Below are 12,387 nucleotides of genomic sequence, written 5' to 3' on the forward strand. Positions count from 1 at the left end.
AAAACTTAAAATTTATGGAATATTGTCCAGATAATTCAGAAGGACCATGCCTCAGAGATGGGAAATAATAAACCCTAAGTAAAATTTTCTTGGGTCTCACCTAGCAAAACTTAAAAGACCTAAAAAGAATCACACTGGTTCTAAGAACCTTCACTGACTCTCAAAACACATCTCAAGGATATTTATAATAATACAAAAATATTCAGCACCTACCAAAGCTAAACTTGCAGTGTCTGTCATCCATCCAATCAAAACTTACCACCAGGCACACAAATGAGTGGGAAAACATGACCCATAATTCCCATGACCCATTTTCCAATGAGGAAAAAATCAACCAATGAAAACCAACCTAATACTGACACACATGTCAAAATTAGCAGACTAGAACGTTGAAACACTGCAACTATATTCCATATGTGCAAAAAGCTGGAAGAAAAAGTAAAGGTGTTAGTTAGTGATGGGGGAGACATTTTCCAAAGACTAAAACCAAACTTCTAGACACGAAAACCATAATACCTGGAATGAAAAACACACTGAATGGGAACAATCACAGATTAGGCATTGCAGAAGAAAATACTACCAAACTTGTCTATCGAGCTGACTTGGATAAAAGGAAACAGAGAAAAAAGGTTCAAAAACAAAACAAACTTTAGGTAGCCTAACATCCAGATACTGAGGGTTCCTGAGAGGGGAGTGGGATGGGAGAGACAAAAAATAACTTTTTTTAAATGGCCAAAATGTACCTGTCGTTTATGAAAACTATAAACCGACTATATTAGTTTTCAGAGGTCGCCACAACGAAGCACCCCAAACCAGGCGGCTCACACAACAGAACTTCACTGTCTCCTCATTCAGAAGGCTGGAAGTCTGGACTCAAGGTGTCAGTGGGGCTGGGTCATTCTGAGGGTTCTGGGAAGAACCTGCTGCAGTCCTTTCCCCTAGCTTCCGGTCTTTGCTGGCAACCTTTGGCATTCCTTAGCTTACAGAGGCATTGTCCCGATCTCTGCCTTCATCCTCACAAGATACTTTCCCTGTGTGTGTCTATGTGCAAATTTCCCACATTTGTAAGGACACCAGTCATGTTATATTAGGGCCTGCCCTAATAAAAATCCTCTTAACCAGTTCTATTTGCAACAACCTTATTGTCAAACAAGGTCACATTCTGAGGCACTGGGCATTGGGACCTCAACACACTAATTTTGTAGGTACACAACTCAACCCGTAACACACATAGACCCAAGAAGCTCAACAAACCCCAGGCACAAAAATAAGTAAGAAAACTACACTGAGGCAGATCAGAATCAGCTACTCAAAACATGAAAAGAAAAGTCTGAAAAGCAACCAAAGGGAAAAAAAGAAACATTATATACACAGAAGCAGAAATAAGGATGGCAGGGGATTCCTCGTCAGAAGAAATGCAAGTGAGGCAATAATAGATCAGTAAGTTTAGACGATCAGTCTAGAATTTAATTTCCAGCAAAAACAGCTTTTTAAACATGAAGATGAAATAAAGACTCTTTCAGACTTAGAAAGCCTGGAAGAAGTTACCATCAACAGACCTGCCCTATGAGACGTGTTGAATAAAGGAAGTCCTGGGGCGAGGAACAACAGCAGCAAATGGAAAAATGCAATCCGTACAAAAGCATAAAGAGCCCTGAAAATGGTGGTTATGGGAGTAAATATATGAGATACTGTTCTTACCATTTTTTTTTCCAGCTGTGACTCCAGACAGCATCCAAAGAGGAGTTTTACCATCTTGCCTCTGGGTTTCATGGAGACTTTATCTACCCTTCTGTGTTAGCCTCCTAAGACATGGTATCAGCCTTAAAAGGGCACAGGAAAGGGCGTGCTCTTACTGTCTAAATTTCTTTAAAAGATAATTGAGTGTTCAAACAAAAACAATCATGGAGCTTATAACAAGGAATGGGAAAATCTAGGACAACACCCGCACAAAGACTGGGAGAGGAAAGCGCAGGGGCACGGTTGTGAGTTTCTTGCACGTGTGTGAGGTGACATGAGCTCACTTGCAGGCAGACTGTATAAATTAAAGGTGCAACATATGACCCCCCTTGAGCAACTTCTGAAACGGCAAAACAAAGAGTTATGGCTTATACACTGAGAAAGAGATCATTAAAAATAATTAATGCCAAAAAAGGCACAAATAAAGAGGGAAAGGAGAACAACAGGTGAGAAAATTTTTTAAAAAAAAACAGTAAGAAAGTAGATTTAAATCTGACTGTGCCAATAATCACATTAAGCATAAACAATCTGGGTCCCCAATTAAAAGACAGAGATGGTCAGACTGGATTGAAAAAACAAGGCCTGTCTGCTGCCTGCAAGAAACCATTTAAAATATGCAGACGTAGATGGGTTAAAAGTAAAAGGATTGATAAAAATATATCATGCTAATATGAATCAAAAGAAACTGGGAGTGGTTATTGATATCATGCCAAATATCTTCTAGGGCAAATAATATTACTGGCGATAAAGAAAGTCGCTTCCAAATAATTAAGGGGTAGATTCATTCAGAGAACGTAACAATTCCATGTGTCTACGCACTTAGGAACAGAACTTCAAAATGCAGGAAGCAAAAACTGACAGACCTGAGAGGAGAAACAGATAAATGCACCATTACAGTCAGAGATCTCGGTACTCTTGCTGAAATTACCCAGTAATTCACAGAACAAGTAGGCTGAAACCCCGGAAGGAGACAGACAACTCGATCAAAACCATCCCACGACTTGACCTAATCGGCATTTAGAGAACACCCCAACCCAAACCACGGAGTGCGTGTTCTAGTCAGGGGGACGCAGGACATTTTTCAAGACGGAGCATATTCTGGGCCATGAAGCAAGTCACAGTAAATTTTAAAGGATTCAAGTCATATAATGAAATTAAATTAGAAATCAATAACAGAAATATATCTGAAAAATACCTAGAAGTCTGGGAAATAATTAATATGCTTCTAACTCACTCGTGGGTCAGAGAAAAATCAAAATGGAAATTAGCTATTACATATAAAGTTGCCATGAATATTTGAACAGGATAAGATTAAAAACACATCAAAATTTATAGGTTGCCACTAAAGCAATACTTAGAGAGAAATGAATAGCATTAAATAGCTATAGTACTAGAAAAGGAGAAAATCAATTACCTGTTTCCACTAAATAAGAAATAACAAAAACCAGAGCAGAAATCAATAAAATAGGAAATAGAAATAAACAGAGAAAATTAATAAGACCAAAAGCTTCTCCTTTAAAAAGATCAATAAAATTGATAAACCTCTAGCTGGACTGACTGATCAATGGGCAGAGAGAGAACTCACGAATTACCAAAATCATGAGCGAGAGAAGTGATATCATTATAGATTTACTCCGCAGATATTAAAAAGGAAGTAGGGGAACATTATAATAGATTTATGCCAATAAATTTGATCATTTAGATAAAAAAGGCAAACTCCTTAACAGACACAAACTATGAAAGATTATTCAGGAAGAAATAGATAACCTCAATTGCCATGTATATATTAAATAAATTGAATTCATAATTAAAACATCCCCACAAAAACAGTTACCACCTCCAGGCTCAGATGACTTCACTGGTATATCCTACCAAACATTTGAAACATAATACCCATTCTACACAAACTCTTTCAGGAACCTGCAGAAGAGGGAACACCTCCCATTTCATTTTATGAGAACAGCATCACTCTCATACCAAAATCAGACAGAGACAAACAGGGAAGGAAACAACCAATATTCCTCACGTACGTGGATGCAAAACTTCTTAAGAAATATTTAACAAATCTAATCCATTAATACATTAAAAGGATAATACAACGTGGCGTGTCCTGGAAATGCAATCATACATTTATATAAAGATTCGTCCACAAATATTCATGGCAGTTTCATATGTGACGGTTGAAAACTGGAAACGGTCCTAATGTCCGCCAACAGATGACTGGAAAAACAAATTCCGTGCAAAGGAACACTACTCAGCAATAATAAAGAATGGGTTACTGATGCATACACGCATGTGGATGGGTCTCAACAGCTGTGCTGAAAGAAGACAGACTTGAGGAAAAGCACATACTTTAAAATTGTATTTACACAAAACTCTAGAAAATGCAAATGACTCCATAGTGGCAGAAATCACCCAAAGTGGGCGCCTGGAGGTGGGGAGAGAGGGAGGTAGCATAAGAATGGGGGAAAGAAAGAAGAGATTAACAGGGCTCATGAGGAACCTTTCTGAGTGACAGGTACGTTCATTATCTTGACTGAGGTGATGGTTTTACAGATGCGGGCATACGCCCAAAGGTGTCAAACTGTACACTTTAAATATGTGCAGTTTATTATGTGTCAGTTACACCTCAATAAAGAGGCTCTAAACAATAGATCCACTTATGATCACACTCCAGTAAGGGCCTGTTTTAAACGGGATCAACTCTACATAGCAGGATTATGAAAAAACCAAGACACGCAAAGTTTGCAAAAGTCATCCATCAGCGTTACAGCCATGCTGGACCAAAACCCATCTAATCTGTGCTCCGCCTGGGGGACTGAGTTGGTTTGATCATCCGTTGTTGCCCATTCACCTTGCTAATATCAAGGTTTCCCAAAGTAGGTTCTGAATGGTCTGGGGGGAGTGGTTAGTAAGTGCCATGCAAAAAAAAAAAAAAAAAAAAGGGCCCTGTGACCAAAAGGATAGAAAAAGTCTAAACTCGAACTATGTCCTTTATTACAGGACTTTGCCAACCTTTCCCTGTGCCAGTGTGCATTTTAACTCAGTGAGGCCATGATGTATACGCAGTGCTTCTCAAATGTCTTTGATCACAGAGTCCTTGCTCTCCCCGACCTTTCCCCAGGAGTAGTGCCCCATGGAGCATCGTAGGGGCACTCTTTGAGAGCGTTTCCAGGCTCCTCCGTGTCTAAATGGAGGGAGATCAAAGGTAGACATCAAATGAGGGCCGATCATATGCATATAGGCTGTTCCCAATAGTTCAAGCAAAACATGGGAATCCAGAAGCCAAAAATAAACCACTTCTGCCATTCCCCTCGCTTCATTGTTTCAGGACACCAACATGAAAGACTTCTCCTCAGCAGGGCGACACTCCCCTTCGTGAACACGGATGATCAGTCAGTAGTTGCCCGTGCTCAAAACAGAGTGATAAACTCGCAGAGAAACAAAGAACACCCATCGGGAGAGAGAGAGGAAGGAGGGGGCTTGGGAACCAACCGTCTCCGTTAAGAGGGGTGATCCCACCACCAACAGCTACATCTCCAGGGGCCCCATTTATCACCATAACCTCCCACTTCAAACACAGAGTTCACAGTCTAGGGACCTCCATCCATCTTCCAGTTGACAAATGGCATCGTAAATCTTCCTTTCACCTCTCAAAAGGGCCACAGCTGAGCTAGAGAAGCCCTCCCCCAGTCTCTCTCCGCCTCCTGCCTCTTCAACCTGGGCACCATTCTTCTGGAGGAGTTAAACAAAACCAAGCTGTTCTGCCCAGCAGTGAAAGAGCCTGACCTTCTCCCAAAGGAGCAGGGGGCTCAGCCCCAGCCAACGAGGCAGCTGGGAAGGCTGAACAATGCAGGGGGCAGAAGGAAGCGCATGAATATGCAAGCCTGTTCAGGGCCCCTGAGAGCCACCTCAAAGGGAAGCCTCGCTGCTCCCTCCCACTGTACAAAGAGCTAAGGGGACCAGCCAGATAGCACTGGGCCCTTCAGAGTTCCAGCATTAGCCGAGAGAATTTGAGCATCCAGAGGCTGTTCAAACTCAAGAATGAATAATGACAAGTCTTCTCTGCCTCTGTTCCTTCCCCGGGGCCTTCTCTGAAGATTAGGGCTTGAACTGCCCAGTCCACCTCATGTTGGGTCATTTCCCAATTCTGTAAATAGAAAAACTCATGCACGGAGATGAGACTTCCCCAGATACACACACCAGAGAACTCGTAAAAGCCAGAGCTAGGACCTAACCCCCCTAACTCTGCATTCATTATACCTTCCACTAGATGGACTGAAGGCTTCTAACCTTAAAGCCAGAGGACCTCTGGATCTCTAGGTGAAACTTCAGAGAGATGTGTATTCTTCTCAGAAGAGGTTTCACAGTTTGTATCATGTACTCAGAGGAGATAATTACAATGAAAAACCATTGCCTGCAACTGGGAGTAATTTGGTTTCCAAAGCAGAAGAAATGACAGAAGGAAGTTGGACTAAAATGTCAGGTGTTGGTTTTAGGGACAGAAGGAGGCACAAATGAACAAAAGTGTTTGGGGAGGGGGCACTGGCAGGGCTGCCCTGAGGGAAACTGAAGGGGGAAGGCTGGTTTACACTTTCCCCTCTCCTCTTTTAGCCTGCTTCCCTAGGCGTCCACGGTCCTCATCTCTTCCTTCATTTATCTCCCATAAGCGAAGTAAATCTGTGTTGCCCTCACCAGAGTGCTCAGTTGGTTGCAGTGTTGTCCTGTGCACCAAAAAGTTATGGGTTCAATCCCTGGTCAGGGCCTATACCTAGGTTTCATGTTTGATCCCCAGTTGGGGTGCATACAAGAGGCAATTGATCAATATTTGTCACATCTCTCTCCCTTCTTCTCTAAAATCAATAAACATATCCTTGGTCCTTGGGTGAGGATTAAAAAAATACATCTGTGCCATATCCCATTCCTGCAGGTTTTAAGTTCTTTTGAGAGCCGGTTCATGCTAAAGTATTTATGACTTACTGAGGTCTTGCTTCACATGAGTCCTCATTGCCTTAAACAAGTGCATAATGATGGATGATCAGACACTGTAGCAGTCAGGCTTAGCAGCCATTTGGGCAGCAAAGGAAGCCCTTTTAGGAGTGCTCACAGGTAGAGTTGATTTCTGAAGTCCAATAATGCCCAATTGAAATTATCTTTGAAAAGCCCATAAATCTCTCTCAAACGTGATCTTTTGTATCAACACTGGATGGAAATAGGTATAGACAGCAGTCATGCTACATGTAAAAATTCAAATCTTTACACACTGCACACCCAGTGTGGCAAAGTGCCCACGTGAAGAGAAACCACAGAAATCAAGACCAGCCGAACTCTCTCGTCTTTGCGCATCTCTTGCCTCACAGTTCGCTCTGGAGCACGGCAGCACAGGGGGATGGGAGACACACAGCGTCTTTGCTATCAAAGCTGCCATTCTGTCATGCCTGCCTCTGTCGCTGTTCTGCTTTGAGCTGTTCTGTCTGTCTGAGCTAGGCAGGTGGCGGCAGGGTCCATAAGGTGGGTGTCTGATGGGATTCCCCACTGACAGTGGGTGGTGGGGTTTCTGCTCACATGATCACTGTTGGCCCAATGACTCCCCATTATAACAGGCCTCCTATGGGCCCTTAGAGGGGAGATGTTATCAGTTCTCTTTTCCTCTCTAATTTCTTAGGAAAGTGACTGAGTGGTGGATTCACGGAACTGGACTAGGGGAGCCTCGGTCAGAGAAAGGGTGCTGGCCGACCCATCGCTGGGAGGCCTGAGCTAGCACCCGGGTCTCGCCAGTGGTTCACTGCGGAACTCCGGGGATGCCTTTCCGTCTCTCTACCTCTGCATCTTCATCTACACAAGGAGGAGGTTGATGCTCAGGAGCCCTCGATTTCTTTCCAACTCTGAAATTCTGCACTGCTGGCCCAGCTCTGTCACTGGCTGGATAACCTGGGCCAACAGTGTCCCCAGCCTGGGCTCCTTTTCGGACTCTTCCATCTCTAGCTGTATGACCTCATGCCCTGCGTAACCTCTTTATGACTCACATTCCTCACCGCTGGAGGACAGAATGAAGACCCTGGCTTTACAGAATTGCATGAGCTGATCCCCCTAAAGAATACAAACAGCAGCCCTGGCTGGTGTAGGTCAGTGGATTGATCATGGGCCTGCAATCCAAAGGGTCATCAGTTCAATTCCCAGTCAGGGCACATGCCCGGGTTGTGAGCTGGGTCACCAGTAGGGGGCGCATGAGAGGCAACCACATACTGATGTTTCTCTCCTCTTTCTCCTTCCCTTCCCCTCTATCTAAAAATAAAATAAATTAAATCTTTTAAAAATAATACAAACAGCACAAGCACATAGTAGGTAACTAAACAGCAGCCAGTTGTACAAGAAAACGAGGGGGTTGGGCCAGCTGCACTCTCCTTCAGCTCCACTCCTCCCTGGGTCTATTGCCCATTTTCTGGTCAATCGTGCTGTCAGTTATGGCTTAGCATCAAGTGCCCCTGAGAATCAGTCACTTGAGTTGACTGTGCCAGGGGCACATGGAAATCTTTGCCGTAGTCTGAAATCCCCACCGGTTATGCAATATTATCTTGCGGGTACAGCCCCACCCCAAGAATTGGAGTCTGGGATTCTAGTCGCTGCTCATCGTGACGTGTGACCCAGACAGCTCATCCTGGCTCTGTCATCACCTGCACAAGGCCTCCCGAGAAATGCCCCATGAGGGGCACAGATGAGTCCCAGGTCGGGGAGATGTGGAATTCCTCTGGCCTCGGGCCTCTCTATTAGCCGCCCTACAGCTATCCACGGGGAGCAGAGTATGGGGTTTGCCAGGACTGCGACATTACAGCAAACCCTGTTTGTGACGAGCTTTGCTTGATCCTGGTGTGGACCTTGTGAGGGAAGTGAGCAGCAGGTACGCCCATCACACGCCGTGTAGGGACAGAACACGAGTCGCACAGGTCACAGAGCACACTGGTGCAGTGGAAGGAAGGCAAACCCCATCCTCTTAATTGCAATTTTAATTCCTAGGCACTTACTTTATTTTCCCAGACCCCTGAACAGAAAGGATGCTTGTCCCCCTCCCCCACCCTTCAGTCTAAAATACCTCAGGGTCGCTATGGTGATGGGAAAATGCCCCAATAACCCAAGTCCTGGAGGTCACCCATTCCTGACATCGTCAGTGCTTGCCTGATCCCTGACCTCCGCCTCATTCTGAGTCGTCCCGGTTCTATGGGAATAATGCTCTGACACCCCACCCCCAACCTATCTCCCACCCCATAAAAGAAAATGGGTTGAATGTCTGCCCTTGCTGCCCAGCTGCCCAGCTCCTGGAAGGTCACCCGCCCTCTCTGTTCTGCGGGCCTCCGCCCCGGCAGGAGAGTCCAGAGGACCGCCTTAGCTGCCTCTGCATTGCGACGCTCCTTTCTCCCTTCTTCCAGTCCAGGCATCGCTGGGAGGGCAGTGCCCAGTCCCCGCTTCCTCCTGGACCAGGAGCAACCAGGCTGACAGGCAAAGCTGGGGGCGGTGGATGGGGGCCAAGGGGCCTCGGCTCTGCCCTCGACCCCAACCGCAGCCCAGCAACCTCCATCTGACGCATCCCTGCAGCCACCCAACCCACGTGTCCCCTCCGGCGCACACGCGGCTGCCTCGGCATTGAGAAGGGGCTGGGGCTGCTCCACCGCCTCCAACGAGATGGACTGAGATCTAACCCCCTCCCTCCTCTCTGGGTGGAAACTGGACTCTTGGCAATGAGGCCGGGTTGGAAGTGTCTCTGTGCTGCAGGAAACCCACATTTACAGAGAGAAATTGATTCAATGCAGAAAAGGTATGCATTAAATGAGGCCAGTCCCCAGTTAAAGTGCAGCGGCAGGTCTGACGTCAGCCGCCTCAGCCTCCGCCTTCTCCGCAATCCATCACGCCTTCTCCTCCCACCCGGGAACCCGCTGTCTCCGCGTGTCCTCCTCTCCCTTTATCAGACTGCCTCCAGAAAAGGTATCTCATGTCTGCCCTTTACAGCAGAGTGAGAACGTCCGTCACTGTGTTTTCACTGCTATAAATATGCCCGTGTCTAGCCTCCTCTCTCAGTGTGGAACCGAAGGTGGCCATTCTCTGGGCCACAGGGTGAGGTGTGGATGAGTGATCAGGAACTGGAGAGGGAAGCAGGGAGTGAGTCCTGCGTGACCTTGAGCAAGGTACTTCACTTCTCTGGGCCTCAAGCCTCTCATCTGACCCGTGGCCTGACAGAACCAGACAGAGCTGTCCGGCAGGGTGTTCTGGCAGAGCAGAATTTGTTGGCAAGACCCAAGGACTGGAAAGCTGGGCTTCAAGTCACACGCACCTGAGTTGAAATCCAAGCCCTAACTGTGAGACCTAACGCAAGTTACCTCCTCTCTCTAAGGGCAATTAGATTCGACACATTTCAGGGGGGTGAGAGAAGAACTAAAAAAAACAATGGAGCCCGTACAATGCAGCGGGTAAAAGCAGGGACTCCATAGCCAGATTATGTGGGTGTAAGCCCAGCTCTGCTATTTACTACCTGTGTGACCTTGTTTCCTTAGGAAGGAAGTCACAGCCTCTCTGTGCTTCAGTTTTATCATCTCTAAAGGGCTAATAAAAACAGGTTGCTGGTTATGAGGACTGAGTGATTTGATACATATGTAAAGTACTTATGACAGCACCTGGCACTGGAGCATACTAAGCATTAATAAGCGCTGGCCATTATTAGGGTCGGTTATTTAAGTAAAGCCCTTGGTACCATTCCTGACACAGAGTAAGTACTCAGAGTAAATGATAGTCATTACCATAATGTCATTATTATAATAATGGTGTCATCTTTATAATGGTGACTGCCCCCCAATACCCCACCATGTGAAAATGACTCTAGTCCTTAAAAATCAAAATGACAGGGTCAGGACCGAGGCATACTCAGGATTGTCAGGGACTTGCAGGGCAGCGCATAAGAGGCAGTGGGTGGAGTCACACGCGTGTGCAACGTGCTGGGGGTAGAAGGAAGGAAGGGAGTTGGAGAGAGAGAGAGCAAGAGAAGCAGCTTTGCTCAGACGTGGGTTCTGCAGCTGCCGGACTCTGGGCTTGCACCTGCTCGCCAGTGTGACAGAGCTCTCACCGGCCCGCCAAAGCTGCTGACCGAAAACTCATTTCTGTACAATGACAGGAAATGCCCCTCTGTGTTGCAGAGAATTTTGTGCATTCTCTGTGCAGTCTCCTTACTTACACGTGATGCAACTGAGGACCAGAGAGGGAAAAGGAGTTCACCCAAAGCCACACACCTGATGAGTGGCAGTCAGGACCAGAATCAGAACTTCTAAACCCAAGTCCAAGATCATACCCCCACTAGGGCAAGTACTTAGAAATGGAAATCAGGGCCCAGGAAGTGAGCCATTGGCCCTTAAACAGGTTCTCTCAGAGGGAAGTGCACAAAAAGGTGGTATTTGGGATAACCAGGTGTGCTCTTTCCCCTTCACCTAGGGAAGAGAGGTTTATCTGCCCTTCACCCTGCCTGCTGTCTTTCTGCAGCTTCTGTGCCCTAGTGCTTTGCAGACATGCCCTAAAGACTGTCTAGCCCACTGAATTATATAATGTCCCCATGCCACACTTCCCTGAGGGGCCCAGGTGCCATGCCCCTGGTGTCATTGCTGCAGGGCTCATGCACAAAGGAGGGAGTTTCAGACACAGCCAAGAGCGAAGAAAGAGGTTGTTCTTTGGCTATCTAAAGATGATCCATCCCCATATTTATGGTGGATGCCTTGGCTTCTTCTCATTGGCCAGATGGTCCTGGAGTTAATACGCTTCTCTCCAATAAAATACAAAAGGGGAGCAGCTGTAACTGCTGCTGCTGTTGGCCCTCAGACGGGCTTTTCTGCAGATGATGTTGGGGAAAGCAGCTTAAAATGTTCTGCAGAGATGACGGTGGAAATGTCCGTATTGGATCTGCAGGCGACACTGCCCAGGTTGTCTACAGCCCCCACCTCTCAAGCCGGATCAGGGATGCTCACTTCAGCCACACTGTAAATTCCAAAGAGAAACGTGGCAAATTCTCTCCAGTCCTTCCGTCACGAATGCAGATAAAATCTGAGCACTGAACAACGAGTTGCCACACGTCACTGTGTACAGGGTTCCATGAAGCTTACAAAGACAAACAGAATGGAGTGCCCACTTTTAAGGAGCTGAGAGTTTGGTAGGGGAGACATAATGTGTTCTTCTTCAAAATCAAACCGAACTCTGAAATGAATCTGCTCATTAGCCCCGAGGCAGCCTTTGTCAACTTGCCACTAAAATATCCGGAAGACAGAGGAAACACAGAAATTTATAACGAGAAAAACAAAGAGCAAATCCAGTGGGAATGTTTACTAGTTGTGAGGCAGCTGACGTGGCTAGAGAAGAATTTACCAAAGCCGTGTCTCAGATAGCCGGGCTTCGTCTCGTGAAACCCCATAAAGGATCTGCTCAGAGACAGCTCACCGCCACACAGCCACCTCGCTGTCACACGGACACGGCCTTCTGAGGAGGCTGGAGCACAGTGCTTGGTACAGGGTACTTGGTACTTGGCACAGTAAGCGAGTATCTGCCAGAGGACTGAATGAATGCACAAAGCCCTTGCCTGATGCACCATTGTCACCCCGCTACTCCCAGTGCCCGCTGCTC

General features: G+C 46.3%; 1 non-coding gene across 1 annotated transcript; it reads right to left on the reverse strand.

The window, feature by feature from the left end:
• Positions 1 to 1,714: 1,714 nt before the first annotated feature.
• On the reverse strand, positions 1,715 to 1,836 carry LOC123813265. The gene has a single exon (XR_006784705.1). It is a non-coding gene; the product is annotated as a small nucleolar RNA SNORA26 (small nucleolar RNA).
• Positions 1,837 to 12,387: the final 10,551 nt, after the last annotated feature.

Source organism: Phyllostomus hastatus, unplaced genomic scaffold (genome assembly GCF_019186645.2).
Source record: "Phyllostomus hastatus isolate PE091 unplaced genomic scaffold, TTU_PhHast_1.1 phas_contig_150, whole genome shotgun sequence".
Classification (NCBI taxonomy): Eukaryota; Metazoa; Chordata; class Mammalia; order Chiroptera; family Phyllostomidae; genus Phyllostomus; species Phyllostomus hastatus.